The following is a 15169-nucleotide window of genomic DNA, read 5'->3' on the forward strand; positions in this document are numbered from 1 at the left end:
TCTCCCATCTATGCCTCATTCACATCAATTCCAAGGCTGCCTCCAAGGAAATTTTTTAATGGAATTTATTAGGCACTTGTTCCGTGTGGGGCTCACAGGCAAGTAAGAGGGAGAACAAGCATTGAATCCCCATTTTACAGTTGAGGAAACAGAGGCACAGAGAAGTTAAGTGACTTGCCCAAGGTCATACAGCAGGCAACTGGTGGAGCTGGGATTAGAACCCCGGTCCTCAGGCTCCCAGGCCTGTGCTTTATCCACGAGGGCATGCTGCTTCCCATTTTTAACTGGAAAAAGGGATGGCTAGAGATTTGCCAAAGGTTCCAGAATGAGGAGGAGAGTTGTGTCTACTGAAACCAGGGGAGACGCAGAGCCTGGTGCAGAAGGGAAGGCATGGAAGCTGGGAGGAAGCTGCTGCTACAGCCCAAGCATTATGGGGCCTTATGGCACTTTCAGCAGACGGTATTTCAAGGACTCCATTCCCAGAAACACTCAAGATAGTGGTGAAGGGCTGCAAAGTGGGACCCGTGTCCCCATTTTCACTGCTGGGAGTCTCCTGCAGACTGATTTCCCAATGGGGAAGATGTAAAGTGAGGAGGAAAAGGGGAAGCTCTTACAGAAGTCTGGGGCCGGGCCGGGGGCAGTCTGGGTCAGGGGTAAGAGCGGGTGAAGCGCACTATGACTTTCAAGTATGTAATCTTGTTCCAGTGAATTTATCTTACTCTTGTTGGAAGAGACTGACTTGAACTCCAATTCTAGTGCTTTTTCACTAAACTACATCAAATTCCTGGGCTTTTGCCTCTAAGATTTTAGTTCAATTTCCTTGCTACCCATGCCTGCTTGGTGCTAATTGAAGGGGACCAAACTCTCCACACCAAACTCCCTACACAGGGCCAGGTTTTGACCTGGATGCTTCTGCTTAATTCCATAGCGTTCCAGCATCTACAGGATGGATTAGGACACTAGCATATAACAGCTAAAGAGAGGCTAGCTGAATTGAAATCACAGTGGCCATTTCTGGATAAACAGAAAAATCTCCATTTTGAGTTCATTTAGTCAAACCTGAATTCAAAATCCACAATAGGTCCATGCTCAAACATACTTTTAAAAACCCCAAAACATAACTTATTTACAAGAAAACGAGATGAGTAACTCCACCTTGTCAAACCAGTGTTTCTATTTGTAGTTGCTAAGGTTCAGGGTTTGCAGCCCACTGATCTGAAAATTATACCCACAGAGAAGATGACTGCTGTGGAAGGAGAATGCTTAGAGGAGAGACTAAAAAGTCCATTGTTCCCTTTCTTTTTTAAACAAGAGACCAAGCACAAGCAGGGCAAAGGAAAACGGCCCAGTGCTTTTCACACTTTGTTACAAGGGTGCCTAGATGAACGATTCTATGAGACAAAAAGAGTTTTCAAGTTTCTAGACAGCCTGATGGAAACTTCCTAGCTCCCAGGCACACACTCTCTAGCTTGGACCCCTGCTTACTGAGGGGACAAACCTTTCCTGAATGTTCCTTCTGAAATCCAGCCGCCTCATCTGTAATCTAAGTAAAGACACCAAGGAACACATGCATTCTTCTGACCTACCTTTGTGCTGAGCTTCATGCTCTGTTACTCCACTAAACAGAGCATGCGAACAGCCTATTTGACCTGGGTAGCTCCTCAGTGACTTTCTGGGCCTGTTCTCTACACACGTTTAATGGAACACTTACCCAGGCAGGGCAGAATATCTTTTTTTTTTGCACGGACCCAACAGTGCCACTAACTAGAATCTTTCACGAGGACATACAGGCATTTTCTTGAGGTTTTGGACACAAACGTTCCAGAATGTACGAGCTAGCTGGCGAGCAAAGTTCTTTACTCTACACAAATTTGAACAGTTTAAAGGCCACTGTTCTATACTATAAACTCTTCCTCTAGACATTCATCTCCTTGTTTACCAACTCTATTGTATTGTACTCTCCCAAGTGCTTTGGACAGTGCTCTGCACACAGTACACACTCAGTAAATATGACTGAACAATGGTGATTTAGGAAAAGTAGAGAAATGGATTAAAAGCAAATATTTTCTCTGATTGCCTGCAAATAGCATAAAGTTTGATAACTACCTCTTCTAAAGTCTCCTGTCTATATCCCAGAGCTCAGCTAAGGGCTTTCCTCCCAAATGATACCTCTAGAGCAATTCAAAACAGATCTGGACCTAATTGATATGTGGGTAATAGGTTTCACCCTCTCTCAGAGTCACACCCGGAGAGTTTCCAGTACTCTACCAGTCTCGACTATGGGAGGGAGAGTCAAGCAAAGGCATACCCATTCTATTCCTAGCTTGGGCAGTGGCTAGCGAGTGGAAGGTAATCTGCTACAAGTCAAAACTCACCTGTGCTGGGCAGCAGTGGCATGGGAGAGAGTCAAGGGCGGAGACTCAAGTTTACTGAGCGGAAGGAGGCAATGGTAAACCACTTTTGTATTTTTATCAAGAGAACTCTATGGATAACTACCAGAAGGACTGCAGATGAGGGTAAGGCATTCTGGGAGAGAGGTGTCCATGGCGTCACTATGGGTCAGAGATGACGTGACGGCATAAGACAAGACAAGGAGGTTCACACTAGACAACAGAGCAACTGACTATAATAGGATTTGGGTCACATAAAAACCCACCAACAAGATCCGCATCTGATCTCAGATGGACCTCAAAGGTTTCTTCTCACCATCTGAAGTGTAAAGATTTGTTCATCATATTGGGCCTACTGTACTGTTCTATCTTTGACAAAGTAACACGCATTTTCTTTCCCCAAACCTTCCCCATAGTCCAAGTCTTGCTCCATCTCTCTGACTTCTTATTTGGAATCTCTCAAGTCATTTCTTCTGCAAAGGTGAGAATCCTCCATTTTCTCTCTGATATTTTGATACTCACCTCACCTCCAGCTCACTTATACAATGCTGCTTCCTCTATCTGTCATTTTCTTGTTTTCCCCCACTAGATAGAAAGCTCCTTGAGGGTAGGGATATTGTCTAGTAATTCTATTGTATTGTACTCTTCCATATCCTTAGTACAACATTCTGCACACAGTATGCATACAAATACTATTCACTGACTGAGGGATGTTTCAAGTATTCCTTTAACTTTGATTGTCACTGTAACCTTGATGGCTCTAAAAATCAATTTCCTAACCCTACTCTTTGTCTTTCTACCATCTCATTTCATTTCTTCTAACCCTTCCTCAATACATTTTCCTGTACTACTGTCTCTGCCGGGTTCCTATAAATAACAACTTTCTGTGGCCCTGGACTCATCCTCCAGTTTTCCCTGCTTATAACTGCTTCTTTCTTCCTCTAGATCATTGTATGACATGGTGAGCCACATTAACTTTCTGCTTCATGCTACTGGCCAAGCTTGCCTCAGAAGGCTGGTTCATTGATACAAATAAATATTTTAACATTGGAAAGGATAAAAAGATTTTAAAGGTTTTCTGAGGCAAAAACTGCTAGGATCCCTAATAAATGTTTATTTGTTCATGGGCCTAAACCCTTGGCAGTCCATCTGGGGCTGAAAAGAGCTGTTCCAGTACACTGCTCCTTCTCGTTGTTGTTTTTAAGAACCATTTTGGGGAGCGTTTCCTTCTAGGAAACACCAATAGTTATCCACAATCTCAGGGTACTAGAAAGCAGCAGGGAATTGCTTTTGACCTGGGGAACATAGACTAATTAAAATGAGCTGTTGACTTTGAACTGTATTATGCCTTCTTAGACCATTCTATCCTTCTTAGCTCTTGAAATCCACAGGTGGGATGGATATGAGAGATGTGCCCCAGGGATGAGAATCAAGTCACTGGGTTTTCCTCTCCAGTTCTTTTGCAAAATACTTTAGCCCTGTCCACATCCTTTTGAGGATTTTGAGGAAACTCATAATTCTTTTTCATCAAATTCCATTCCACCAAGACAACGGGTTAGTCATGGAAACTCAGTGGAAGAAGGTTGAAAACAAATGAAAGAAAGTATTTCTTCAAATAGTGTGCTAACTCTAGGGAAGTTATTTTTGTTTTGTTTGTTTCATTTCAGATGGTGAGAAGAAACCTTTGAAGCCCATCTGAGATCAGATGCAGAGCTTGTTGGGTAGGTTTTTATGTGACCCAAATCCTTATTATAATCAGTTGCTCTGTTGGCTAGTGTGAAACTACTTGTTTTGTCTTATGCTGTCGAACCGCCTCTGACCAATAGCGACTCCATGGACATATCTCTCCCAAAATGCCCCCCTCCATCTGCAATCGTTCTGTTAGTGTATCCATAGAGTTTTCTTGGTAAAAATATGTAAATAACCTACCATTGCCTCCTTCCGCACAGTAAACTTGAGTCTCTGCCTTTGACTCTCTCCCATGTCACTGCTGCCCAGCATAGGTGAGTTTTGCCTTGTAGCAGATTGCCTTCCACTCTCTAGCCATTGCCCAAGCTAGAAATGGAATGAATATGACTCTGCTTGATTCTCCTCCCAAAGTCAAGCCTGGTAGACTATTGGAAACTCTCCAGGTGTGACCCTGAGAGGGGAGGGAAGTTATTAGCAGGAGAAATTCTGCAGGCAGAAAGTATCAACAAGTTCCAAAACTGTTTGGCTCAGTACACGATCCAGAGATCTATGAAGACTTGTAAGAAAGAAATTTTAAAGATATTAGGTGGTAGAGCCATAACCATCACACAAGTCCTCCAAGCATCCTAACTGCCACTCTGAGGAACAGAATGCCGGGCTGGCTGTACCATTAATGTGACCCAATATGACATTACCTTTCTACTTTGTTCCCCCCTACTACTATGTTCCGCTCTATTCCTGAAAAGTATACATTTCTTAAAGTGATGAGCACATGGTCTACAAAGAGGTGTTATTAGTTGGCAACATCCCCTGGCCTTCATCTGAACCAATGACTTGGAGAGAAATGGTTTAGTCACTCAGTAGTAAAGTAATTCCTTCATTTAGTTTCCTAAAGGTGAAGAGTGAGGCTCTTAACATTGTTCTCACTCCTCTCCCAGGCGTTGTTTTTTTTGCATTCAGCACAATAAGGAGGTAAAGTAACAGTGTAGTTAAGGGTGACCCTCAAGCTAGCGCCATCCAGAATACCAACAATATGGTGAAAGGAGGAATCCAAAGCACTCAGAAAATGTCTTATGAAATGATACATTTCATGATTAGCCCAAATCTGTGTTTGTTCCCAAATTCACACTGGCTTCTGGAAATCCTAAACCAAAGGTATGACTATTCCTAGTTATTTCATTGTACACAGGGAATGTATCTGTTTATTGCTAGATTGTACTCTCCCAAGAGCTTTGAACAGTGCTCTGCACACAATGAGGACTGTCCCGGTCACTTCCTACATGAGATCAAACAGTCTGCATCCTGGCTATTCCCATGTCACCTAAAATGAGCATTTAACTTTTTTCCCTTTACAAAATTGTTGAATCGAAGGTTAAGGCCTCTACCAGTGTATTTCGAGCTCAACTCTGCTTCAGCCAGGGAAGAGCCTCAGTATATTCAATCTGTAAAATAGGTTTTGTTGCTTTGGGTGAAAAAGGTCCTCAAACATGAAAGGTAAAATGAACAAGTCCTCATCAGCTCTGGCCATGGCAACTCCAAATGCAAATCCATTTGTCAATTTGGAAAATACAGAATTGTGTTCCCCCTCAATACAGGTCTTTGTCTTCTAATGGAGTTGTTTCTCCTCACTGAACTTTTCTTGTGTTGTTGTTACTGTGCATTGTAATTAAACCGTCTTCCTGAATCTGCTTGGCAGCTGTCACTGACTTCTGAGAAGCCAATCATAACCCTATGTATTATTATTCTAAGCCTCTCTTATAAAGAGAGTTACTTTAGGTTAAAATCAGATATAAATCTTGAAAAATTAGTGTGCCCAGGCCAAGGATTAGTCAGCCAATTTGGGCCATTTATTTAAGATACCATACCACTGTTGGGCTAAAATAAGCATAAAATGGAGAGTAGGGTGTTGTCTGAGTTACATTCAATTTGCGTGCTAAGTTCCACACGGCTCTGAAGCCCTCCCTGCGCTGAATATTCATACAGCGTGTATGATACAGACACTGAACCCAATTTAGTAAATGAATACTTGTAATTTCACCAAAGCCCCGCCGAGAGATGATTATGCAGATTTATGAAGGAATATTGCTGAAGCAATTCTTGGCTGTGTCCCCACTCACTAAGGACTTAAAGCATGTAAACCTAAAATAATTTCTGACTTATTTATGCTACAGCTTTCGTCTTCTGAACTTTCCTAACATTATTTCTCACTCTGTTTTGTGTCTAATATTCCCCCTATAGTCTTGCCCTTGAGCAAAGAGCCAGCATCACAACACCTATGAGTGCTGCCAAGTTACTCTCGACAATATCCTGGCTGCCATAATGCCAACAATCTGTTCCAGCTCTGTCACTGCAGAATCTCATTAAAGGCACAAGGCTGTCCGGACTCAAGCATCTAGGTACAGAATAGAATGGGCTCTAGACATCCAGTGTTCTAACCTCCAATTCCTGGACCTCCCCTAAATCTCCTGGAAATTTCATCCCACGGAGACAGCACTTCACGTTGGGAATGCAAAACCAAATGTCAGCAACCTGATGACGGAAGAGAGTCCTAATTGCCTTCTGGACAATAAGAATAATGTTCATTGGCTACAGGATCCAGTTTCTTTTTTCCCTGCCATCAGGAATTAGCCTCTCCTTTACATAAATGAGGAAACAAACAAACATAGAGGCCAAGTGTTTTGCCCCAGACCACCCGATGGCAGAAGGTAGGTAGATTAGACTTCAGAACCCTTTGGATCCCAGTTCCCAATGCCTGGCTACATGATCTCATTTGAATGCCAAATAATTAAATACAGAATATCAAACTGACAGCTTATCAGTGCATTACCACCTACAGTTTTCGATATTGCAACTCGTTGGGGAAATGATTTACCAGGAGCTATGGTGGATCTTAATGCTGTGATGAGATAAGGCCAGTGTGAACAGCACTACATTCAGTAATGATAATAATGATGGTATCTGTTAAGTGCTTACTGTGTGCCAACCAGTTATAAGCACTGGGGTAGAGACAAGGTAATCAGGTTGAACCACGTGGGGCTCATGGTCTTCATCGCCATTTTACAGATGAGGGAACTGAGGCACGGAGAAGTGAAGTGACTTGCCCAAAGTCACACAGTGACAAGTGATTAGAACCCACAACCTCTGACTCCCAACCCCGTGCTCTTTCCACCAAGTCATGCTGCTTCTCTGGGTTTGTTATAGCGCTTTTATTACCAAAGCACTTTCACATTAATTAGTTCAATTCAAACCCTTACAGCACCCCTGCGAGGTAGGGGAAACAAAGCAGGTATTATTACCCCCATTTTAAAGATGGAGAAACTGAGGTACAGAGAAGTGAAGTGACTCACCCATAGTCACACAGCAGACAAATGGGATGGGTCGTACTCGAACCCAGGTCCTCCAGCTTCTAGACTGGCACGGTACAGCTTCACCACTTCGCCTCTGTTTTATCCATTGAAGATTTACTGTGTGAAGAGCACTGTACTGAGTGCTTGGGAGAGGACAAAACAACAGAGTTGCTGGAAATGTTCCCTGTGCACAGAGTGACGGACATTAGAGGTGGGAGACCGGCATTACAATAAATTATGGCTATGTACACGTGATGCGGAGCTGAAGGTGGCTTAAATGTTAGGTGTTTAAAGGATACTGATTCAAGTGCAGAGGTGCAAATGTAGATAAAAGAGGGAATAGTGGAATTGAGGGCTCAGGTGAGGAAGGCCTCTTGGAGGACACGTGATTTTAGTAAGATTTTAAAGTTGGGGAGAAGCACGATCTGTCAGATATGAAAGGGGAAAGAGTTCCAAGCCAGAAGGAGGACATGGGCAAGGAAGAGGTTGGCGGAGAGATAGATGAGATCAAAACGCAGTGAGTAGGTTGGTGTTAGAGGAGCAAAACGCGGGGACTGGGCTGTAGTCGGAAATCAGCGAGGTAACATAGGAGGAGGAGACCTGACTGGATGCATTTATGTCAATTGTAAGGAATTTTTCTGTTTGAGGTAGAGATTCTTGAAGAGCGGGGAGGTAGCCTTGTGGGGGAAGAAGCAGTCATATTTTGCTCTTCTTCAAAATAGAGACTGGAATTTACATTCCACTAATCCTGCTTTTCCCCATCCATATGCCCAAGAACAATTGCCACTTCCTGAGTATTGGCAAATATTAACTAATTACTTTAGGACTTAAGCTCTGGGAATTCCAACCTTTCTCAAATTACTTAGACTGTGAGTTCCATGTGGGACAGGACTCATGTCTGACCTAATTAACTTGTATCTATCACAACACTTATAATAGTGCATGACACATAGTAAGTGCTCAATAAATACTTTCATAATAATAGTAAAAAATCAGATTTCAGTACAAAAATGAAAAAACTTTGATTTATTAGCTAAGATATTTGAGTCCCGTTCAAAAGTAAACTCATTTCTTTGCCAAAGAACCAACATATGATTGAGGACGAGAACTCTAACACTGGTAATGCTTCTAGAGGTTTTCCTGGAATGTAGGTGAGATTTGGTTTGATTTAGCTTTGGCTTGGTAGCCTTGGGAAATTCTGTACACCCTCAATTCCCAAGGGTTAGGAGAAATTAAGGGAATGTAAGCCCACAAGACTGTAAAGCAAAAAATAAAGAGATTCATATAACACTCTGGGAACCCAAAAGGGATTCTTAGCTCCTGAGTGCCTGCCAAAACAAAATTACTAATTCCCTTCCGTTAGCAAAAGGTGCATTTGGCTTTATGCTTATAGCGTTCATTTCAAAGAGAAAGAGGAGCAACAAAATGACTAAGGTCACATTCTTAGTTTCTACACAAGGTGAAGAAACTGTGCTACCATGGACAGAATGCAGATCTGAGATCTTTAACCCAACCTCTGCCAATGGAATTGCTCTAGGACTTTAGCCAAGTCTCAGCCACTGAGGACCTCGGGTTTTCTAAATGCAAAAGGGGAACTAGAAGTTGTAACTCTTTTGGGTCTGGATATCTGTCTCAGGACAAGGTGCTTTATTTTCTCTCCCTTCCCAGATACCAACTGCTCAGAAAGTCTGTGGGAATGGGATAATTTGTCACTGAGATTCATTCCACTCATCTCCTCCATATAATGCCGAGTCCATAAGTGTCCAGGAAAAACAGGATTTGCTTTTAACAACTGCATTTTTACCATTCCTCCTCAGCCCCCATTCCCCACCACAAACCACAGTCTGGAACCTTCTAAGCATCAACATCCCTTCTGCTCCTCTGTCCAGGCCCATCTCTCCCAGGTCCCCTAGTATCAGCCAGGTGCTTGCCCTTGCTTGATTTTCTCAGTTCCCTTTGTCTAGGCACTTTTCTATTTTGTAACTGAGATGTTGCCTTCAGGTACTTTCAGTCTCTCTTTATGTAAATAATGTTGAGTGTTTGGAAGGAAAATTGATCTCAATTCCTCTCAAAATGGCCTTCATCTACAGCAAACATAGTATAGAGAAAGAGAAAAAAAATCCTCCCCTTTTGAATTTTTACTGCCCATTTGTTCCAAAATGCACTCGCTGCCCTCCAAAGCACAATTAGAGTAGCACTGATAATGGGTCTCACTCTTACACAGCTCATTTCAAGAGGATCCAAAAGTGCTTTACAAACTTTCCTAAATGCCGTTTGGATTATAAACACTAGAGTCACTTAACCAAGTGAAAGGCAATCAGGCAAAAATGAAAAGGTTTTGAATGCCACCTTGGGGGAGGGAACAAAGAGGCAGCAAAGTTCAGCTAAAGGGAGAAAATTGTTAATATAACCAAGGACCCAGTGCAGAATAGAAAATACAAACTGTGGAAGAAAATAGGCACTTAGAAAGGAGGAAAGGGAACCTAGACTCTAACTTTCAAAGAGGAGAAATTTTTGAAAAAAAAAACCACCAAGTGTCCACTACAAACTGTAACTATTCTGAAGAACAAGAATTGACCCATCCAAAGGGATGAAGACTAGGGGTCAGGGGAGAGAAAGATTTAAACATCTTTGCAAGCTTTTTTTCTATTCATCAGCCAGAATGTAGAATTAGGAGAAGTGGAGAGAGGCAGCATCATGCTCCCCATCAACACCATTATTTCCTATGCACTCCTTGGGAGAGATCTTGACTAGCACAGTATGGTGGCCAGAGAGCCCATGCCAAAGAGCAAAGCTTGCCTCAGCAGCCCTCTGGGCAAGTCTGACCCAAGTTGAAAGCAAACCAAGTGAGTAAATGGGAAGGTGGTGACTTGTCAGACTTTGCTGTCCCCCTAACAGAGGAGGGGGAAGTATGGCCAGTTAGTGTAGGTCACTGCCTATTTGCCCTTTACTTCAAAGTGCCTCTGATCTTTACATAAAAATATTTACTGTGGTGTTTGTTAAGCTCTTACTATGGTCCAGGCATTGAGGTACATACAAGATAACCTAGTCAGACACAGTCCCTTTCATTCATTCAATCATATTTACTGAGCGCTGTGTGCAAAACACTGTACTAAGCCCTTGAGCTAGTACACTATAACAATAAACAGACACATTCCCTGCCCACAGTGAGTCCCTGTGGCACGTGGCATGCTCAGTTTAAGTAGGAGGGAGAAGAGCTAAGTTATCCCTGATTTACAGATAAGGAAACGAAGGGATTAAAACTCAGGTCAGGCCTAAATTCTTCCCTCTAGACCATGCTGCTTCTCACATCTGTTGAATATGAACAACAGTCACACATTGACTCCTAAAGTGATCTTCAAATAAAACCACTCGATTAGAGTGTATCTGCACTTATTTTTAGAAGCGCAAGAGTTTTCCTCCCTCTTTGCTTCTGCTGTCATCCAATTGCCTCAGTTCCCAATGGAACAGGGTAAAATGAACATACACTGCAGACTTGCACGAAGAAAGTACAAAGAGCCTCAAAGGTTGGAGCAAAGTCTAATAATCTTGCCCTCCGGGGCACGAAGTTGGGGGCCAGATAAGAGTGGCTGAAATCCAAAGTCATTGTTTTAAAGGAGTAAAAGTTTGGTTAGTGATGGTGTCCCTTAAATCTTGACTGGACAGTGCCTTTGTCTAGCAACACTAGTCCTCAACTTCCCCTCTCTTCTGCTCCATGTTTTTGACCTGGTTATACTTACTTCAAAATGAAGCATTAGTCAATCTTCTATCCCTTGAAAATTGTATCACTGGCTTTAATAACTAAGTCTTGGGACTTTGATCGTCTACCATTTAAACACACTTATCTCCTTTTGTTTTCATTGATTAGGTTTCCCACAGTCTATGGACTAGATGTCTTTAAATCCTAGGTCAGAAGTGGGTTGGATTTCTTCAGTAAAGTCCCTCTGGCACGCTCACAAAGCATGTTTTCAACATGCGAATTTATAGGGGGGAAAAGAAATACAGTAAGTATTCTTGAGTGCTGGGGTCCCCTGCTGCTTTGCTTTTTAGAAGGTGATGATGCCGTCAGCCGGGTGGTCTGGGCCAACAGGCTCCACAGGACCTGGAATGACTTGGCTAGAAAGAAATTACAACTGGGGACATTTCCAAACCAAGATCCAAAACTGACCGATAGAGTGGGCAAAATACAGACTGCTATCCAGTTCCAGCCTTCCCGGTCCTTAGGCACAGACCTGACCCATTACCTTTCCAATAAAGTCCAGACAAAAGAGGGGAGAGTGGGCTGGCATGATGCCAACATTTTGGGGACGTGAATAAAATAAGGTCGGTGTGGAGTGGGATTATCAAAGAAATAATGTCACTCTCAGGACAACCTACTCACTGTGTCTTGTTCTCGTCTCTCTCTCACTGCGGATCTCTTGTCTGTGGGCCTTCCACTCGGCCTGCAGTGTTTCCCCACTTCACATCTGGAAGCGCCACTTGCTTCTCCCATCCTTCAAAATTCCGCTCCAGAAAATCCCAGGTGGGGAAGGTGAGGCAAGGGGGGAGTCCTCATGTCAATGAATCACCCTCTGCCTGGCTCCAGGAAAGGCTTTTCTCAGCCCATGCATCCCCCAGATCTGCCTCCAAGCTGGGGCTGAGCCCTTTCTTAAAAGGATGAAGCCCCGCCTTTTGAAGAGCCTAGTTCCAACCGCCAGGACTTCAGGCAGAACAGTAGGCTGACCTTGACCTCGGCTGTCTTGGGCTGGGCAGTTTGGCAGGAGAGACAGCAGAGCCAGGGCCAAAACCTAAGCGAATGGCCCCTGATGGTTTCCCCCCCTTCCATCAGCAGCATCTGCACAACAGAGAGTTTAAAATGACCACTGCAACACACGCTCATGTCCAGAGATGGGGAGGGCAGGAGTCGGGCAATAGGGACCGCGGAGATCAACTCGGCCAGTTGACATCCCGTCGCCCCGTTCTGATGTTGAGCATAGGCATGCAGCCATTTTGGGAATATTTTGGGAGCATCTTTTCATAGCAAACCAAAATGGTGGTTAGATTGGTAGTCATTAGGTGCTCGATTAGCTTCTCTGAAGAGCAGGTGGGTCTCCCACATAGCCAGGGCCCAAGGCAGCTCTAACCCAAAGCCCCTGGATTATTTGGCCCTGGTTCCTGCTCCACAGCTTCCACTGAAAAGTTATTATTGCAGACAAAAAACTTTAGAGGGTAGAAAGTCAGTGTAAAATAGGTCACAAATCTTCTCAGTGGGCAGCAGCTGGCAGAGCCCAGCAGCACCGCAGAATCCTGGCACACCACTCAGTAAAGGCATTTTGGCAATGCTCTCTCCCGTCTCTCCCACCTCTGACTGTGCTCGATTTTTTACAATGGCTATTTTGAAGAAGGGGGGAGAAAAAAAAAGAGGAATCTACCCAATTCAGCCTCTGGCAGTCTGCCAGCCAGCCAGCCTCAATCTCTAAGGTTCGAAAACTGTGCTGAGGTGCTCGATCCTTTACAGAGTCATCTGAGGTGAAGTCGGATGACTCAGCTATTCTTTTGGCTCATTTTCCCAGAGCCTTCGCACAGGCACGCACCCCTGACTAAGATCTTCCCCGTGAAAACTTCAAGCAGCCTCCCCTGGCAGCTGGCCACTTGGATCCCTGCTTTATGATTGGCCCAAGAACCCACGGCGTTGGCACAGGGAAGCTCTCACCCCATTCCGACTCCCGATGCTTCCAAATCAGTCGATCGGCCCGGCAGATTGTTTAAACGAACTGTCATCCCCATCCCACTGTTCGGAACAGGAGTCGCTCCCTGCTTGACTGGAGACACATGGGAGCTCCTGTCTTTGGCTAGAGACCCCACGGAATGGGGCCAAATTCCTTCGTCTTTGATTTACACAGCCCATTTGGACACCTCCCCCTCCGATGGGAGAACTTTTGCAGTGACCATGCTCCGGGAACAGCCCCGAACCAGAGATGAAATAGAACTTCTCTCTCGGCTCGGTGACGGGACCTACACAAGCCGATCGAGCTGGCCATTCGGCTCTTTGAGCCTGTTGGGTTGGTGATGTCATCCTGGTTCTCCCTGCAGCCACTCTGCCAGGCGACATCGTGTTTTGCATCGCGTTCACACCCATCGGCCAACTGTGAGCCTCTCCCTGGGAGGATACTGGCTGAGGCACAGTTGCAGGCTTGCATTTTACCAGATAAAAGATGAAAGTACACAAGAGATAAATAGTCTGAGAGTGCTGGCGAGTCCTGGGTGGAAGTTGGACATCTCCCCTACAATTCCATCTAAATCCAAGAGAGTCCGGCATGCCTTCAACTGTGCCAGCCCTGCCTTCTCCAGGGGTCACCTATGCGACGGGAGAAGTAGCGTGGTCCAATGGAAAGAGCATGAGACTTGGAATCAGAGGACCTGGATTCTAATCCTAGCGCTGCCATTTGTCTGTGTGAACTTGGGAGAGTCACTTAACTTCTCTGTGCCTCAGTTTCCTCATCAGTAAAATGGGGATTGAGACTGTGAGCCCACGTGGGGGCAGGGGAACTTTGTCCAACCTGATTTGCTTGTATTCACCTACTGTATCCCCAGCCGTTAGTATAGTGCCTGGCACACAGTAAGTATTTAACAAATACCAAAGTTATTATTATTATTAAAGTACATACAATGCAGGGAGGGGAGCTGAAAAAGGGGAATGAAGACTGAAAGTCCCTTCACTGCAATTTACATACTTAGCCTGATTCTAAGCAGCTCTTTGCCTGAAGCCCAGTTAGCTTGACAAGGAATGAAAATAATTTCAATTAGATGCTGGAGCCAGCACCAGTCCACTGGGTACTTTCAGTTTCGGGGTCCAGAGAAATTGCATTATCAGTAACTCAAGCTTGCTTAGAATACTCCTTTTTCAGCGCAGGGTTTAAACCCAGCATTTATGTACATATCTGCAATTTATTTATAAAAATGTCTGCCTCCCTATCTAGATTGTAAATTCATTATGTGCCAGGAATGTGTCTGCTATACCTAATTTGCTATAGTCCCACAGTAGACAAGTAGCGGGAACCGGAATTAGAACCCACGACCTTCTGACTCCCAGACCCATGCTTTGTCTTTTATGCCATATTCCCAGGTCTTGCCATTTCCAAGTTGTGGCCCTCATGCTGAGGGAACACTTCTTTAACCAAGTCAATCTTTGGACTTGATGCAGTAGGACTAGAGTAACCTCTGATGGCACTCAAGAATACTTAATGTTCAGAGGCCTATGATGTCACTTAATAATGATAACTGTGGTATTTGTAAAGTACTTCTATGGGCCAAGCACTGTATTAAGTACTGGGGCAGATACAAGATATTCAAGTACCACATTGGGCTCACAGTCTAAGTATGCCATTGTTTTTACGAGATGTTCTTTCCCTCGACTCTATTTATTGCCATTGTTCTTGTCTGCCTGTCTCCCCCGATTAGACTGTAAGCCTGTCAAACGGCAGGGACTGTCTCTATCTGTTGCCGACTTGTTCATTCCAAGCGCTTGGTACAGTGCTCTGCACATAGTAAGCGCTCAATAAATACTATTGAATGAATGAATATGAGGGGGAGCAGGTATTGAATCTCCATTTTTCAGATGAGGAAACTGAGGCACAGGGAAGTTAAGTGACAAAGCCACCCAGCAGGTAAGTAGTGGAGAAAATATTAGAATTAGAACACAAGTCTCTGGTTCCCAAGCCTGTACTCTTTCAATTAGGCCATGCAGGATACACAGTAATTTCA

At 44.1% G+C, this 15169-nt stretch overlaps 2 non-coding genes across 2 annotated transcripts; one reads left to right on the plus strand and one right to left on the minus strand.

The window, feature by feature from the left end:
* The first annotated feature begins 2227 nt into the window (after positions 1 to 2227).
* Positions 2228 to 2365, plus strand: LOC114815801. Its single transcript, XR_003763602.1, has one exon. It is a non-coding gene; the product is annotated as a small nucleolar RNA SNORA7 (small nucleolar RNA).
* Positions 2366 to 4403: 2038 nt separating this feature from the next.
* On the minus strand, positions 4404 to 4540 carry LOC114815822. The gene has a single exon (XR_003763623.1). It is a non-coding gene; the product is annotated as a small nucleolar RNA SNORA7 (small nucleolar RNA).
* Between the last annotated feature and the right edge of the window lie 10629 nt (positions 4541 to 15169).

Source organism: Ornithorhynchus anatinus, chromosome 12, assembly GCF_004115215.2.
Source record: "Ornithorhynchus anatinus isolate Pmale09 chromosome 12, mOrnAna1.pri.v4, whole genome shotgun sequence".
Classification (NCBI taxonomy): Eukaryota; Metazoa; Chordata; class Mammalia; order Monotremata; family Ornithorhynchidae; genus Ornithorhynchus; species Ornithorhynchus anatinus.